General features: G+C 34.5%; 1 long non-coding RNA gene across 2 annotated transcripts in view; it reads right to left on the minus strand.

Moving 5' to 3' along the window:
- Nucleotides 1–18004, minus strand: part of LOC120245424 — a 137902-nt gene that overhangs the window by 33801 nt on the left and 86097 nt on the right. The window contains exon 6 of one of the 2 annotated variants that reach the window (XR_005531778.1): nt 1381–1486. The exons of the other annotated variant lie outside the window; for it this stretch is intronic. This is a non-coding gene — a long non-coding RNA (uncharacterized LOC120245424). The remainder of the gene's footprint in view (nt 1–1380; nt 1487–18004) is intronic. 2 annotated transcript variants of the gene reach the window in all.

Consider the following 18004-nt stretch of genomic DNA (forward strand, 5'->3'; position numbering starts at 1 on the left):
GCTGCTCCCATCAAATGAAAATTCTAGCATGTGGGTATTGAGCCCTTGAAGAACAATGTGGAATGAGTTGAAAAAAAAATGAATAACTTTGCAAGTCAAAAAGTAAGTGGAGCTGACAAAAAGATAAAAGATAGAAAGGAGGCAATAAATTCTGAATGTGGATAAATTAGATGGCTTCTACTGAAGGAGAAAGAGGCAACTAAGCAGATACAAGATCAAGAGATTGACATAATAACAAAACTAAAAGAAAATCTCATAGTTTTTTGATCATATATGCACATTAAAACATCTGTTGGGGGAGGTATAGGGCAAGTGTGCAGTCTAACTTGAAGTTATTGACATAAGAATATTCTCCACAGGCATAGAATGATAACATACCTGGACCTCATTGCATTATGATTTGCCCTTCCTCCACATTCTGGCATGGACAAATTTATCCCAACACCTTTCAAAGTAGACATGATGGCCCATGTATGTACTCTGAAATTACTTTCTCAGACCTGAAAGGTACTGAGCTAATGAAAATTGGAGTTTTCACAAGAATCTTAAGAACCTGAGTAATTGTCCATGAAATGCCAAAATACCTATTTTGATCATCTTTTCTGGTTGCTGTCACTAGAAAAATCAACCAAACACATTTTGAACTTTTTGCCTCAAAAACTTGAAAAGTGAGTATCTCCTGTGTCTTAACATCTCCTGTCAGTTCATAGGCTTCAAAATGTGCTGAAACAAGTTTGTGATGGAATTAGTGGAGAGAGAGAAACAATAAGGCAGCTTCTGTGAAATCATCACAGAACTGCCTAAAGATATGGTCTGTGCAGCTAATGTTTTTAATTGTCTCTCACCGTTCTTTGCATCCCCTAATGTTTATATCCCAGCTGCCACCTTGCCCATTGTGGGGTATGTTGGTTGGAAAGGAAGTGGTACTGAGGGAAAATATGGATACATAAACCATGTGTTCTTTTTTAGTTCATTAAAATTGAAGTTTACTGCTGATTGAAGAAAAATTAATTTGTTGCTCTAGAAAGCAGCTTTTAGATAATGGGAATCTATTTTACCACATGGCAAAGTTGTAGGAATTCAACACTGAGTTAAGTACCAGGTAGAAGAGATAAAAAGAAGAGTTAATTCAAAGTTGGTTTGTATATGCTATAGATTAAAAAAAAAAAAAAAAAAGCTTAGTTTAACACCAGATAAGTTACAAACTTAATTTACATATTTTTAAAATGTGTACCAACAAACAAAAAAACTTAGAAAAAAAAAGAAAGGATAGAAGCAAGAAAGGGAGAAAAGGAAGAAGACAATTGTAAAGTAATTCTTCATGGTAATAGAAATGCACTTAAAGTGATTGGTGAATTATTTTATTCAATGAGCACATACCACGGAATGGAAAGGAGATGGGAAGCCTTAACATTGCTTTGCCTTAGTTCATCTAACTCCCTTCAATCTCTGTCATGTGACATTCTCACTCTCTGGAGTGTGATTCCTGTATATAAAGACACAGTGGAAATTATTTTTCACATGGCTTCTAAACACAAGGTACTTCGTAGGGGGGCTCATCCAAGTTGTGATCTGTTTTATTCCTGGCAGAAAAACCAGGTGGGAAAGACTTGTTCGTAGATGGCCCCAAATGCCCTCTATGGCTTATTTAAGAGACTGCCAATGACTAATTTTGCTTATAGGAAATGTCTGCCTTATCAGAACGTTAAGGCCTAATTACCATGTCTGTAACATGCAATTTCCCATCTGGTAGCACATAGCTTCTCTAAAGCCATATGTTGATAAAGTTTGGGATATAGTTATTTGTTACTTTCAACATCGGCAACTGATACATTGAACAGGTACAAAAAGATAAAAATTTAAAAAAATTGTAAAACAAAACACTCCAAGTAAATTCTATGTAAAAAAACATGTTTCAGAAGGATATCAAAGAAGTGACACCAGAATGTTTCACAAAAAAAAGATTTTTGATATCTTCAATGCAAAGTGTTCAAAGCACAATGTCAAAACTAATTTAAATTTCATTTAGACATGATACAGGATTCTTATTAATTAATTCTTCTATTTTTCATTATAAGACACAATGTACAAATTAATCCTTCTCCTGTCAGTGTCTTTTCCAGAAAGTAGGTTTGCAGTAGTTGACAAATCTACATTTACATGTCTCTATTTTCTGACATACCTCCTCTCTCTCTCCCTCTCTCTCTCTGTCTCTCTAATCTTCTTGGGAAGATTTTATTGGAGAGTCTCAAAATTTAGTGGAAGTTTTAACTGAATTCTGAGAGTTATTTTCTCAGCAGACTATAAAATACAGACACTGATTTATAGATTTAAAGAATAATAATGAAGTGTTTTGCTATATGAAATTCAAACATATCTATTCAAATAAGTTGAGTTAGAAATTATTAATCCTTTCACAGGACAATATTCATGTTCAAAGAGAATAAATATGCAAAGAAATAGAGTATTTAGTTTCTTCTGAACGGCAAAATGTGCCCTTAATGAAAAATTGGCTTTTTTGGGGGGTTGGGGGGAATGGTTACAGTTTCCTTTGTTTTATAATTTTATAATCCTATAAATCCTATATGTCTTAATCTCATAAAATTCTATATAATACTATATGTTTTATAAACTTACAAGTCCCTGGATATATCAAAAAAAGGATTAAATGTATAAATAAATTAGGGAAAACTTTATGTGCTAATATTTATAAAGTTTATTATGCTTAATTTTATTTGTAAGATAAGGTAAGATTGTAAATTTAATGTCTAAGTTGATCTAAGATATATGTCTCTGAATATTATACCTGAATGTTTGGAATATTTAAAAATTCTATAAAATTCAGTTTCTGATACTTTGGAAGTATCAGACTATTTGGAAATGAGTCTACCATATACTGAATTTTGCATTTTATTTTGCCAAATGTGTAATTTGGAAAATTCTGTATAGTTACAAAATAGACTTTGGTTTGAATTCAGAAGTTATTTTCTTTGTTTTGGGTTTTCTTTGAGACAAAATTTGGTTAGTGTATTTTTCCTTCTTAATCTTAACTGTTATCATATATTTAATAAAATTAAAGAAAAGGTATAGCTCTTAGGGCACCTGTGTGGCTTAGTTGATTAAACATCTGACTCTTGATTCCAGCTCAGGTTATAATCTCATAGTTTGTGAGATCGAGCTCCAAGTCAGTGTCTGTGTTGACAGGGTGGAGCATGCTTGGGTTTCTCTCTCTCCCTCTCTCTCTGTCCCACCCCTGCTCTCTTTCTAAATAAATAAATAAATAAATAAATAAATAAATAAATAAAAATACACACAAGAAAAGGTATAGTTTTTAGTTTATGAGAGTATGGCTTCACAGCCATAAGAAAAATCCTTAATTTTAATTCAAGTGTAGATTCTAAATTGTTTAATGTCTCTTTCACTCTCCCATGGCTCAAATAGACAAAAAAGAACAGTCAAAGCAACTTAAAACTTTTGACCAGAAAGAAAAGATGAATGTTCTTTTTGCTCACATTTCACTCAGCAGGGTAGAGTTATATGGAAAGAGACCATCTTCATATCTATCTCAAACACGTTGGCCAAGTTTGTCTTTAGAAGAAATGTGTAAGGAAATTTTCAAACTCAGCAATTGTTAATTACACAAAATCCGGAGAAACACAGTGAATAGTGCTTTGAAGCCTGCTTTCAAATTGTTTTTTTCTGTTTGTCAATTTAACTTTCTAATAAGAAAACTAGAGACAATTAATTATATTAATTTGGTATATTTATGGTTGAAGACATAATACAAATAACGTTTAAACATTATCGCTAGAGGGAATTCTAGGTGGCTCAGTTGGTCTAATGTCTGACTTCAGCTTAGGTCATGATCTTGCAGTTCTTCAGTTTGAGCCCTGAGTCAGGGTCTGTGCTGACAGCTCAGGCTTGGAGCCTGCTTCAGAAATGTCTCCCTCTGTCTCTGTCCCTTTGCCACTCACACTGTCTCTTTCTCTCTCAAAAAAAAATAAATAAATAAATATTTAAAAAAGAGTTACAGGGGCTCCTGGATGGCTCAGTCGGTTGGGCATCCGACTTCGGCTCAGATCACGATCTCAAAGTCTGTGAGTTCGAGCTTAGCATGGGGCTTTGTGCTGACAGCTCAGAGCCTGGAGCCTGCATCGGATTCTGTGTCTCCATCTCTCTCTGCCCCTCCCCCACTAATGCTCTGTCTCTGTCTCTCTCAAAAATAAATAAACATTAAAAAAATTTTAAAGAGTTATAAAAACATCATCACTAGAAAAATAATGGAGAAAAATAAAATAAATGATATACATTTCCCCTAATTTTAAGTATTCCTGAAGGAATTATATTTCTAAATTCATAAAGTAATCATGGTATTTTGAGATTAGATCAATGTCATATATTTATTTTTACAGTTATTTTTTACATAGTCCAATATTGTTAAATTTTAGGTCAAATCACTGTAATAGTGAACATTACCTGGTTTTACAATTCTCACTAATCAAGTTAAGTTTGGCTATTATGTTCTATCCATATAGAGAAAAGAAGGAAAAAAGGAAGGAAGGAAGGAAGGAAGGAAGGAAGGAAGGAAGGAAGGAAGGAAGGAAGGAAGGAAGTGGTTATTCTTAGAAGATGAACTACATGTTAAAAATATATCCGTCATAGTAGTTATCTAAGAAAAGGAAAGGTGAGTTGTAATTGACAAGACACGTAAAGGTAAGCTTCTGACCCAAGGGTGCTTATATGGGCATATGCTTTACAATCTGTTGGCTAAATTGTAGAGTTATATACTTTTTTTAAAAAAATGTTTATTTATTTATTTATTTCTAGGAGAGAGAGAAACACACAGCGTGAGCAGGGGAGGGTCAGAGAGAGAGGGAGTCACAGACTTAAACAGGCTCCAGGCTCTGAGCTGGCAGTCAGCACAGAGCCCGACGCGGGGCTCGAACCTACGAACCAAGAGATCATGACCTAAGCGAAAGTCGGACGCTTAACCGACTAAGCCACCCAGGCGCTCCTGTAGAGTTATATTCTATGTGCTTTTCCATGTGCTTTATCCCACAATAAAACATTTAAGGAATTCAGGTGAAAAGCATATATCTATTAGAAGACTCACTTTTGAGTGCTGATCATGTGCCATAGGATAAAACCCAAGAATCCAATGCTTTAACTGCTAGTTATAGAATGTATCTAAGTGATTTATCAACTCAAATTTCCAAAAGACTATGATAAGCTATTATTCCCACGGAGGAGTGGTATGGAAGCTCACAAGAGCTTCTGGGATTTCAGATGTTACTACACACAGATAAAGGGAACATCTTTTCAGCCTTACCAAGTCAAGTATGAGATTGAAACTTTCTGCTGTGCATGTGTCTCTATTAGTCGAGAAAAATCACAATAGCTGAGAAATGGGGTAGGATGAATTATCCTTTGACTCTTTGTGACTTCTCTTTAGTCTTCTTTAAGGGTGTCTTTAACACTTGCAAGTGATTAAATCAGAGTCTTCCAACTAGAAAATCTTTGTTCCTACAATAATTTACCTCAGGGTGATCTGAAACACTTAGTTCAGATTTCACTTTCACTTAGAGATTTGGACTTTAAAAAGACGTGTTTTTTGGTATTGTTTTAATTACCCATTTAGAATCTATTTGGTATTGTTTTAATTACCCATTTAGAATCTATTACAGAAACAGCAGAATTTCAGCGCCACATTATTAACAAAGCATTATGTTTACAGGCAAAATTTATCTAGCACAGACTGAAAATAAAACCCAACCCCTTCTTACATCATGTTGTCTACTCAAAGGTTGGTAATATTTGCTCAAATACATGAGAAAAGTTGTCAATTTGCCTCTTTCTATATTGATCAGAACAATATGCTCATGCTTATTTTACTTCATGGGCTTTGTGTGAATATAATGATTTAAATAATTTACTTTGGGTAACTAAATAGCCACTTCCTGTCAAGTGTGATTGGTCTTTCTCTACCTGAAATTAATTACCTAAAATTGCAATTACAGTTGCCGTTCACTAGCCTCATTTTTTGGTGAGAATTAATTTTAAAATTCACAGAAATCAGAGAAGCTAATTTGTAAATTTACTTTAATTCTGCCTTAAATTCTACATATTCTTCTATGGCTTTGTTTCTTTGTTTTTTTCTTTTCTTTTTATGAATTTGTTTAATAGCAGACCATCATGTTTAAGCAGATTAATGAATAGGACCTATCTTGTCTCTGGTACATTACTCTGGCACTCAGCCAATGCCTGGCACATAAGAGTCCTAAGGGTTAACTTTGAACCTCTCTGTCTTCCTACCATAACTGAGGGCCCTCGCTTTTCCAAAAAGGGCCCTTACTTGTCTAATGTATGCTAATGCTCTGGTATTTGCAGTATAGTGGCAAAATGTATCTTGCTAGAAAAGCACCCAATTTAAAAAAGATAAAAATTCTGCTTTCAAATAGATACAAGGGACTAAAATTTGCTGAAAGGGAAGCTATTTGAGGGAAGTGAGCTGCCTTCTCAAATTACATAAGCTACCTATATGTTTTTTGCACAGGCCCACTGAATGTGGTTAATAACTGCCAATTGCATAATCATTTATTTGCTTTGTATTTTTTGCAAAATTTCTTCAGATATCTTAAAATTGATTCATGTCATAGAAATTCTGTAGTTTAGGGACCACGATATAAGTATGTGAGCAAAAGAAAAATGTAGTTTCATTACAACTCAAGATCATTTTCATACCTGGGAAAAATGTTTTACCCGGTCTTTAAGAAAATATAATGATTTATTATATACTATTTATTACTTTCATGTTTTAAATATAACTATGCAAATGATTACAGAACTCATCATATATAAAGCCCTGTTCAAACTTGCTACATGAGATATTACTGAAAAGTCACAGTTGATTTTCATACATACGCACATGATGATAACACAGAAAGATGCCTTCTACCTTCCAATTCACAGTAAAAGTATTGCAATACCAATTACAGAGTATCTTTGAAACAAAAAAAATAAATAAAATGGCTTATGACTTTTGATCTAACCTATAATCATGTAGCATTTTAAAATTTATTTTTTAAACCTAATTTCTTTATTTCATTCAGAGTTAAATGAATTTCAAATACTTTGATAGACCTGATCCCAAATAAAATGAAAAAATAGTAAACATATTTCGGGCATATGATTTCCCGCTTGAATTTGAAATTAGTGTTATCATTTGCCTTCAAAGCACACTAATGTCCTCAGACTGAATCAGTCATTCACAAAATAATACAAAACTATGACATTCCCCAGTATCCAGCATTAGAATCACCCCTTAAAATAACACAACATAGCACAAACAACATTGTCAATGTTTTAAGAGTAGGAATTACTTAATTCACATTTTCTAAGAATATTGGTAATGTAAACTTTATAAAACTTTTGTGATGAATGAATTTCAGTGTAATATCTAATTACTTTAGAGTACGCCTCATCAAAACTTGGCTTAATTTCAGAATTATTTTAGAATGAAAGTAAATAAAGCTTAAGGTCCACTCAACAGGAAGATATAATTGATTTTCGACCAAAGATAGAAATGATTTCATTCACCTCACATGGTTATGATAATTTTACTATGCACACCAACTCATAAAGACGTTTGTGAGAGAAGAAAAGTTGGCACCAAATAGAGCAATGTTCATTTTTTTAAAAAAAAATTAATGTTTTATTTATTTCTGAGAGAGAGAGAGACTGCATGAGCAGGGGAGGTCAGAGACAGAGGGAGGTACAGAATCCGAAGCAGGCTCCAGGCTCTGAGCTGGCTGTCAGCCCAGAGCCCGAGCGGGGCTCGAACCCACGAACCGTGAAATCATGACCTGAACGGAAGTCGGACGCTTAACCGACCGAGCCACCCAGGCGCCCCAGCAATGTTCATTTTTTAGAGAACAAAAATGCAGCAGATATCTGAAATACGATGGTCAAATACTGAATGAACTTAAATTATTGGTGGGGGTAGGGTTTATCTGTTTATCTCTCTTTAGCATATAATTACAGGTTTTCATACTGTTGTGAAAAAACAATACAGAGACAATCCATATATCCTTCACCCAATTTCCTCCACCAGTAACATACTGCATAGCTGTAATTCTGGGATAGGAGCCAAATCTTTGAAATTCTTCTTTCTAATAATATATCTGGTGTCTTTACTTACCTCATTGGCTAGTTTTAGGAGATTGCGCGTGCGTGTGTGTGTGTGTGTGTGTGTGTGTGTGTGTGTGTATGTATGTATTCTAATCATGGTCCTTTCTTTGGTGTTTATTCATTAGTATTATAGCATTGCACTATTAGCTATCTACCAAAACTTCTTGAAAATTTAATTTACAGACAGGAGGTACAACATAATGACTATAGTCACTTAAAGCATAGGCTCTGGAACAGATTTCATTAAGTTTAAGTCCCAGATTTACTACTTTCTAACTTTGTAAACTTGACAACTTTTAGAACGTTTTCTTTTCCATGGTGCTCGCTGGCTCTCGCTCTCGCTCTCTCTCTCTCTCGCTCTCTCTCTCTCTCTCCTCTCCTCTCCTTCTCATATAAAATGACACAGTAGGGTTGTCTGGGTGGCTTAGTCGGTTAAGCGTCCGACTTTCGCTTAGGTCATGATCTCGCGGTTCGTGGGTTCGAGCCCCGCGTCGGGCTCTGTGCTGACTGCCAACTCGGAGCCTGGAGCCTGTTTCAGAGTCTGTATTTCTCTCTCTCTCTGACCCTCACCTGCTCACGCTGTCTCTCTCTCCTAGAAATAAATAAAAAAATATTAAAAAAAATTAAAAAAAATAAAATGACACAGTAGTTCTTAAGGCATAGACTTTGGCTTATATGTAGCTTATAAATATGACAGGGAAAAAGACTAAAGATGTCAAATAAACTATAATCGTATCTGTGAATATTTTATTAAGGTAGAATATATTCACATGCCACTTGTGTAAAAAAACAATAGAAAAGAAGTATGTTTTAATAAAAGATCATATATTACCAAAGTTTGGCTTAATAATCTATAACTTGGATTGACATTTATTGTGAAACCATCCTGGAGCAAAACACCCTGTTTTAGCTCCTTTGTAATATTTTGGATAAAGTATTTGGATAAAGTATTTCACTTAGGACAGGTATCTTGTGAAGACCAAACAAGGTAAATCATTAATTCACTGAAATATTTAGTTCAATTACCTATCTACCTGTCTATCTATCAATCATCTATCATCTATCCATTAGTCTATCTATCTATCTATCTATCCTATCTCTCTCTCTCTCTCTCTCTCTCTCTCTCACAGCTAATTGTTTACTTTTTCATATATTCCAGGAAATGGTCCAGATCATAAGCTAGAGTGATGAACAAGACAAAGAAAACCACTTCAATGAGGAGCTACTCCTTTCACTGGAGTGAAGAAAACCTCTATGCAAAAAGTCTAGGTCAGAACATGACAATAGTAAATGCTTGAAGATATATCTGTTACCCTGACTCATTTTTTATGTCAAAGGTCACTATCAATCACCAATCCATTTAATTATGGGCAATATGTATGATACTCTTATATCTGAAAAAAACGATATGATAGCACATTTCTTTGCAACTGAATTGAGGTAGTAAAATCCTAAAGGGCAAACATTTTTTTAAAATTAGAAATATATCCCTTTACACAGTTGTAGACATGTCTGTTCCTTCACAAAATATGTAATTTTATTATGTTATGCAGCCAGGGCTCTCAATAGTAAAATCAGAGATTGAGTTACGTGCTCTATTACTGATTTTCAGATAATATATAAAGTCCATAGCACTTAAAAAAAGTTTTACATGTAATTCTCACTACTCTATTGGTTAAATTTTCTTCTTCTCAGAGGTTGATTCAGATGAGGTTTTTTTTATGACTCATGTGTTCATATTTCTGTTAAAATTAGATAACATTTTAAAACTGAATTGAGGACATAGTGGGGGTTAATATTTCCTTCAACATTTGATAAAGTTAATAAAATAAACAGTTGCCATAACACTGCAAAGCTGATGGTGAGGCAATAATTTATTAACTACAACACTCTGCAAAGGCCCACAAGAAAGCTGGCGAACTTGCAGATTTCTGAGAACTGCAGCAATGCTTAGGTTCAAGGGGATATTAAAATGCTGCAACCTCAGATTTCATTTTGACTGTTCTTGGAAAGTCTCCAACAAATTGGCTAAAAAGCTTACTACAGGAAGCCAAGCATCTTGTAAAGTCTGAGAAGCAGAGCACATTTCTGCTGAATAGAACACTTCTTTTCATGAAAACATAGTTCTCTAATATACTTCTAATAATGCATAACCTATCAGTACAAGTGTAGCAAAGCTTTTAAAGTTTTAGGTCTTTACATGGTTTCTCTACCATGAGAGAAAATAATGCACTTGTAAAATCCATGACATAGAGCACTGTGCATATTTCAAATGAGATAAGAAGATATTTGTGCAGTTGACTATGTTTGCTATTGCAATAATGACATTAGTTTTCCAATATACCACTTGAGTGCTGAGTGTATGATTCCCTTGAGGCCTTCATTTTCATTATAAACAGACTACTACTGAGCCTGCTTTTATATTCACAATTATTTGAAATTACAAAACAATTTCTAAAAGCTTTGTTAAGGAAACACAGTACAAGCAAGTCTATACTGAAGCCATTTTTTCTATAACTGGCGTTGGGTGAACGATATCATCAGGACACAGTATACAAAGGATGAATCATGTATTGGGATTGAGTTGGGTGTTCTTTGACAGAATCCATATTGGATGCTGTAAAATGAGGCAGACGGTAGAAACTAGAGAGATGTTTTAGATGGTTTAAAATGTTTGACCTGTGTAGCATATATATCCCTTGCTCAAAACACTCCTAAAATTGTTCTTTGATTCTGTATTAGATACTGAAACAGGTACAGAAAGAGTACTCTGCATATCAGCTCCCTTTTAGACTTTCAGCTCCAGATAGTTAGAGAAATGAAGTAGAATAAATGAGTGTCCATCCACCCTTGCTTCCGCCTTAAACTAAGGTTGTGAATTTCAACCACCAAACTCACATTTTAAATGTTTCTCTTTGAGGAACTGTGCATGAAAGCATGTGCTAATAGGTGTGTTTGCATGTGTTTGTATGTTTTGAAGGAATGAAATTACCCTTAATTGGTATTATCAAGTAAAAAAGAAAGTTTCAAAATAATAAAAGCATATATGCATTCTTAGTGGCTTTGATAAGCATTTTAGTAGGAAAAATTCCTACATGTCATATGTGATCATGACTGGGTTGTTGGCTACAGGTACATTCTCATTAGGGATTGAGTAGCACAGATACGGTGTTGGTCAGTATTCACCCCCGTTCCTGCCACCTGGTTTCTTGGTGGCTGCCTTACCCCACATGTATTTCAAAGGGTTTTTGTCCTGTGCTTTTAGCTTAGCGCTCTTTAAATTTTACTGGGTAGGGTTCTGGTATCATATGTTCAAATTCTTAAAAATTAAACTAAATTACCTCTCTGTTTGATATATCCATTTTTATTTTACATACTAACTCTTTTCACTACACATTGCACATTATAGATTCCACACCATCATTAATTAATAGTGTCTATATCTTATGTAATTAGGCTACAGACTATGTTTTGGGGGAGGATATTCCATTAGCTGTTTGCAATGCTGTTCTTTGGATCTGATTGTTTTGGTTTCCTTTTTATTACTATTCTTTTTCAAATGTACCAGCTAGACAATCAGCTGTATTGTATAATAAATTCTTGAGCTTTGCATAAAATTGCTCACTGACTACCAAGGTTGGAGGGTACAAAAACAGCTAATTTATCTTAGGTTTAAGGTGGCAAAAGGCACTATATCCTCTAGATTCTGCCTTTGGCCTATAACTTATTTGTCTGTTTTGTTTATTTACTGTTTTTACTTCTTTTATTCCTAGCTCTAAAATTTCCTCAAAGATCTCACCTTTTCTCTTTACTCCTTACAGCTCAAAGATCCAATACTTTCTCCTAATGGACATATAAATGTTTAAAAATATGCCTCTGTATCTTGCATGGTGCCTGGGGGATTTCACAAACTATGAATGACATTATATTTGGACATATACTTATTTCCATAATTTGATACCATCTTCACTTAATGACTTTTGCATCAATGCATATGTATGGCATAACTGAAATAAGCCACATTTGCATAGTTTAGTTTTTAGATAAGTGAAATTAAACATCAGAACTGTAGATTCTTTAAAAAATCATATGCTCCTCATTACAGACAATTAATGGCTCATAAGCTTATATGAAGTTAAAAACAACTTTTAAAAAGTTTACAAATCAGAAAATCATTTCATATTTTAACATTTCTTCATCTATCTGAAGAAAAAAACCCAAACCAAAAACCTGACACACACAGCACACACGTATTACCAAAACACAGCACTATTTTAGTAGCAATTGGTAAATATACAGTTCTACATATTGTAGAATGATTTAAGACTTTGATTAATGATAAATAAGAGAGGGAGAAACAGATAAATGAATTCTTACAAAAATAATTAGAAACAATTCTCTCAAAGATAACAACCTTGTTGTTTTTAGAAAAATTAAGCTTTAGCCTTTTGAAAAATGACTGTGTCATCAATCGATGTGTTATCATGGTACATTATTAAATAAAGTTGAAACAGCCTTTCATTTTCTTAGGACTGGCTTACAGACTTGAAAGCTTCCAGAAATTAGAATAAATGATCATTTTGAGGGGAGAAATTTTCCATTTGCAAAAGATATATTCAAAGCTTTCTTAGAGATATTACTCGCTTTGAAAATGAAGTGTCTGATGAGGCTTGTCTCTAATTAGGAAACATTCGATAAACTTCCCATTGTAGAAACAGATTGGAACAACTATTTCACAGTAAATCAGAATCTCGCTATCAAGTTATGTGATAAGCTCTTCTGTGCGGCTCAGTAAATCATGAAGTGTGACAATAGGGACACTCAATAAGCTGCTGAGAACTGCATAATAAATCATGAAATTTCACAATAAGTTGTACAATAAGCTCTACTGTATTAGTCTCTAAATCATGGGCTTTCACAATAAAGTTATACGAAGAATTTTGCTTTTCTTTGCTATGTCTACTGTTATTATGGGGCATCTATCAGTCAAGGATAAAATGAAGTCCTTCTCGCCCACATTAGCCAGAGCCATGTTATTTAGAAAAATCAGGTTTTATTTGTGTAAGAGGAAATTACACAAAATTCCATTGTTCCATTAATTAATAAAATCAATTCCAGTACCAACTTGAGTTTGAATGTTTGTGATAGAGAACTCATTACTTTAGAGTAGCTATTATAAAAAAGACAATGTATTTAATCTAGGTTAATACTTAAGTACTTAGAACGAATGGCATATATGAATACATTAAATATAATTAATGACAAGGGAGAGATTAGATTAAGTTTAAGTAGGCAATCACAATTACAAAAAAAAGTGCTGCATGTGTGCAGGCATGTGCAGAGAGAAGGAGTGAGAAGGAAAGAAATGTTTACATGCAATTTTTTAAAGGTGTCTTTATTCTTTAATTTTGAAACCTGTGAAATATATTTAAGCTTTTTATGATTTGGGAATTTATTTGATAGATACAATATAAATTACATAAAACATAAATTTAAAAATAACTAGATTTGAATCCTAGATCCATTGTTTTGATGATAAATATAAAACTCAATATAATTACTTGTATTACATTTATTTGTATTTTAAGATCACATTTTTTTTTTATTTTTTTAATATTTTTTATTTATTTCTAGGAGAGAGAGAGACAGCGTGAGCAGGGGAGGGTCAGAGAGAGAGGGAGACACAGACTCTGAAATAGGCTCCAGGCTCTGAGCTGGCAGTCAGCACAGAGCCCGACGCGGGGCTCGAACCCACGAACCGCAAGATCATGACCTAAGCGAAAGTCGGACGCTTAACCGACTAAGCCACCCAGGCGCCCCTTAAGATCACATTTTAACAGAAGAGCTAATGTGAACACTTGTGGCGTTCTCCACTAAATATCGGTTAATAACTATTTCAATACTGAATAGGTAAAAAAAAATTTTTAAAAGCCCAAGGTATATATATTTTTTAATTTTAATTTTAAATGATGGTATTTTAGGAAAATAATTTAGATTTGTAGAGGATGCCCAGATTTGTCCATAAGAATAATTGATACTTTACATTTGGAAAACTTCTTGCCCCAAATAAGATACAGCAAATATGTCAATAATAATGAGAACCATTCAATCTATATAAAGGACAGGAAGAAAGGCAATGCTTTGCTACTAATGTAAACACCACTGGAAAGAGAGTTCTGTGGCATTTAGGCCTTGCTTTCAAGGGGAAAAAATGAAGTTTTGTTGGACTACTGACCATCTCCCCTAAACACACACCCACACACATGCATAGGTGCACACACATAGAGTTTTGTTATCTTCTCATACTCTACAAAATTCTTTTTTACATGATTGAGACACTGAAAATGGGAACTCTGCAGAAAATCAGACATGATCCAAGAATAGTCACCACGATTACATCCATTGCTAGCTATATATTCTTTAATAGGAAGAAGACCTAGATCATGGAAACTTTCTACTTTGGATCCAAGTATGCTCAAAATAGGAAACTACTTTCTTCTTTATTCCTTATAACCAGTAATTAGAACTTCTCATCTCTTGTTTTCTTTTTCTTTTTTTTTCTTTTTATCCCACAAAATAGATATATTGCACACATATTCACACACACACATCTACTTTGACAAGAGTGAAATAGGTGAAATTATCCTAGTGGTATGAAATTGGGTTTGAGACATTTTTTAAATATAAATAGATTATTGTCTTATGTGCAGTACTGCTTATATATTAAAGGAAATCTTGGTAACCTGCTTTGACACTCACACTCTACATTTTTTTTTGTTTTGCTTTGTTTTTTCTTTAAAAAATAATCTTGTTTCATCATAAAGATAAGTAAACATATAATACAGTGATCAACATTGATCACATCTTGTTTTCAATTATTATAATGGGGTAAGTTTTCAGAACATAGAAATACTAGTAATCTCCTATTTGAAGTAAAGTTGCCCAGGGCAGCTGAGTGGCTCAGTGACTTAAGCATCTGACTTTAGCTCAGGTCATGATCTCAAGGCTGGTGAGTTTGAGCCCTGTATCAGGCTCTGTGCTGACAGCTCAGAGCCTGGAGCCTGATTCGGATTCTGTGTCTCCTCTCTCTGACCCTCTCTCGCTCATGCTCTGTCTCTCTCTCTAATAAATAAATAAACATTTTTAAAAAGAAGTAAAATAACCCACCGCTAAACTACAAATAGGTGAATTGATTGGATTTTTATGTAAAAATGTATGTATATTGAAACAAAATTGACTTACTTATAAATGATATTTTCTAAAATCCCAGGGAATATTTAAAAAACTTAATATGAACACAACCTGAACTAGTCACTAATCATTTTTATGATTCCTTAATAAGCTTTTAAACATTTAAATAAAGCCCACAAAATTTTCATTGTAGTGTTAATATGTCCAGAGTATAAAATATCAAAATCTTTAAGTCAAAACAAAAAATTTAGAGTAGATGCCTTATCAGTTCATGTAGATGATATTAAATTCCAGAAAAGTAATCATAGAACACAGCAGGAGTTGATCTCAAGAATATTAATGAAGAAAATGGCATAATTAATATTCTCAAAGTCCCACATGTAATATTTCTGTTTGGGCAAGGCTAGAAAAGATGTCAAAACTGGAACCTTTGAATTTTGAGAGAACTTTGGTTTGCAAAATACATGGAATGTTACAGCGTTTTAACAAAGTAAAATAAAATCCCCTTTTCAAAATAAATATTTTGTCTTTTGCATTTAGCTTGAAAGTTTCATTTAATATAATGAATCATTAACATTCAATCCATACACATCAGGTTTCAAGCAAGATAGATTAACTCCACTCCTCCAAGGTTCCCCTCCCCCTTACACTAATTTATCCTGAATATAACATAATAAACAGGCATGGAAAGATTCTGAAGGTTGGAAAGAAAAAGGTAGAGTTCTTAGGGACTGAGGGACTTGAGGAATGACAGTACAGTGAAATATCTGGGTTTCACTTTTTCTTTCTACATGTCCTAGTGAGGGCAGCCTGGAACACACACACACACACACACACACACACACACACACACACACACTCCAAGTGTGTTTGTTTGTTTTTTCTCTGAGTTGAAGTGAGTGAAAATGGTGGCTTAATGACAGAAAACCTTTTGGCAATTCTCTGCTTACTTTTTCCAAGCACCAACATGACAATCACACCCTCTTTATGATTCTGGTAGAGCCACGCATGGAACAGATCTTCCACTCCACTCACTTGCTTGGTAAAAGGCAGCAGTCCGTTTCCCTCCACGAGAATGATGATTCTGTAGAAGCAAATGGCCCAGACCCCAATCTCAAGTCAGGGTAATGTCTCTGGAATAGAGTGATGAGCTGAGCTCCCACTCCCACTCTGTAGCAATGATACTTCATGAAGCATCATGAGAAGCTACTTACATATCACTCCACTTCCTCACTTCCTGCACATTGTCAGCTGGCTCCATCTATAGGCTGAGCCTTTCCACCCACTTAGCATCAGAAAGATTGAATTCAAGGCTATATGATTTAGGGGAGCTCAGAACAACACTTGTTCCCACCTCTGTTGTCAGCTGATTGCAATGGGAACTGAGCCTTTCTCCCCCTACTCAGCATCATAGAGGCAGAGGGAAAAGTTACGAGGTGGAGCTAAACAGCACTTTAATTGCATCTACCTCCCCTGGCACGAGTGCGATTCAACAGTGAGCACTTTCTGGCCCCGTGCTGTAAAGAAAAAACTAGACAACAGAACAAAATAACAAAACCAAAAAAGAGAATCTAATCTAATTCCACCCATAAACAATAAGTATATTTAAGGGAATTGAAATTATACCGGAGACCACAATAAAATCAAACTAGAAATCAGTGACAGAAAGATCACAAGAGATTTTCTAAACAATTAGAAATTAAATGTTGCACTTCTAAACAATGCATGTGTCAAAGAGGTGATCTCAAAAGAAATTTTAAAAAATAAATTGCGTGAAAAAGAAAAACAAAAAAATTGAAAGTGGGAGATACCTAAAGCAGTGCCGAGAGGAAAATTAGCACAAAAATGCTTGAATTATACCAAAAAACCCTCAATAATTTAAAACAACAAAGGGGAAACCTGTTTCTTTGGGGGAAGAAAAGGACAAGGAACTTTATAAAACCCTAGTAAGACTTACAACAATAAAAAGAGAAAACTACAATGTAAAGATAACAAGAATGAAATAGAGATATCACTATGCACACTGAAGCTATTGAATTGAAACATATTAAAAGAAACTTTACACTTGTAATTTTGACAACTCTAAACTCTAAAAAATGAAACAATTCCTTGAAAATGACAAACTATCTATAAGGAACTCACCAAACTCCACACCCAAAAAACAAATAATCCAGTGAAGAAATGGGCAGAAGATATGAACAGACACTTCTCCAAAGAGGACATCCAGATGGCCAACAGACACATGAAACGATGCTCAGCGTCCCTCAACATAAGGAAAATATTAATCAAAACCACACTGAGATACCACCTCATGCCCGTCAGAGTGGCTAAACTGACCAGATCAGGAGACTCTGGATGCTGGCGAGGATGTGGAGAAACGGGCACCCTCATACACTGTTGGTGGGAATGTGAACTGGTGCAGCCCCTCTGGAAAACAGTGTGGAGGTTCCTCAGGAAACTAACAATAGAACTCCCCTATGACCCAGCAATAGCACTGCTAGGAATTTACCGAAGGGATACAGGAGTGCTGATGCATAGGAGCACATGTACTCCAATGTTCATAGCACCACTCTCAACAATAGCCAAAACATGGAAAGAGCCTAAGTGTCCATCAACAGACGAATGG

This window comes from Hyaena hyaena, unplaced genomic scaffold (assembly GCF_003009895.1).
Source record: "Hyaena hyaena isolate Hyena2069 unplaced genomic scaffold, ASM300989v1 scaffold_416, whole genome shotgun sequence".
NCBI classification, from domain to species: Eukaryota; Metazoa; Chordata; class Mammalia; order Carnivora; family Hyaenidae; genus Hyaena; species Hyaena hyaena.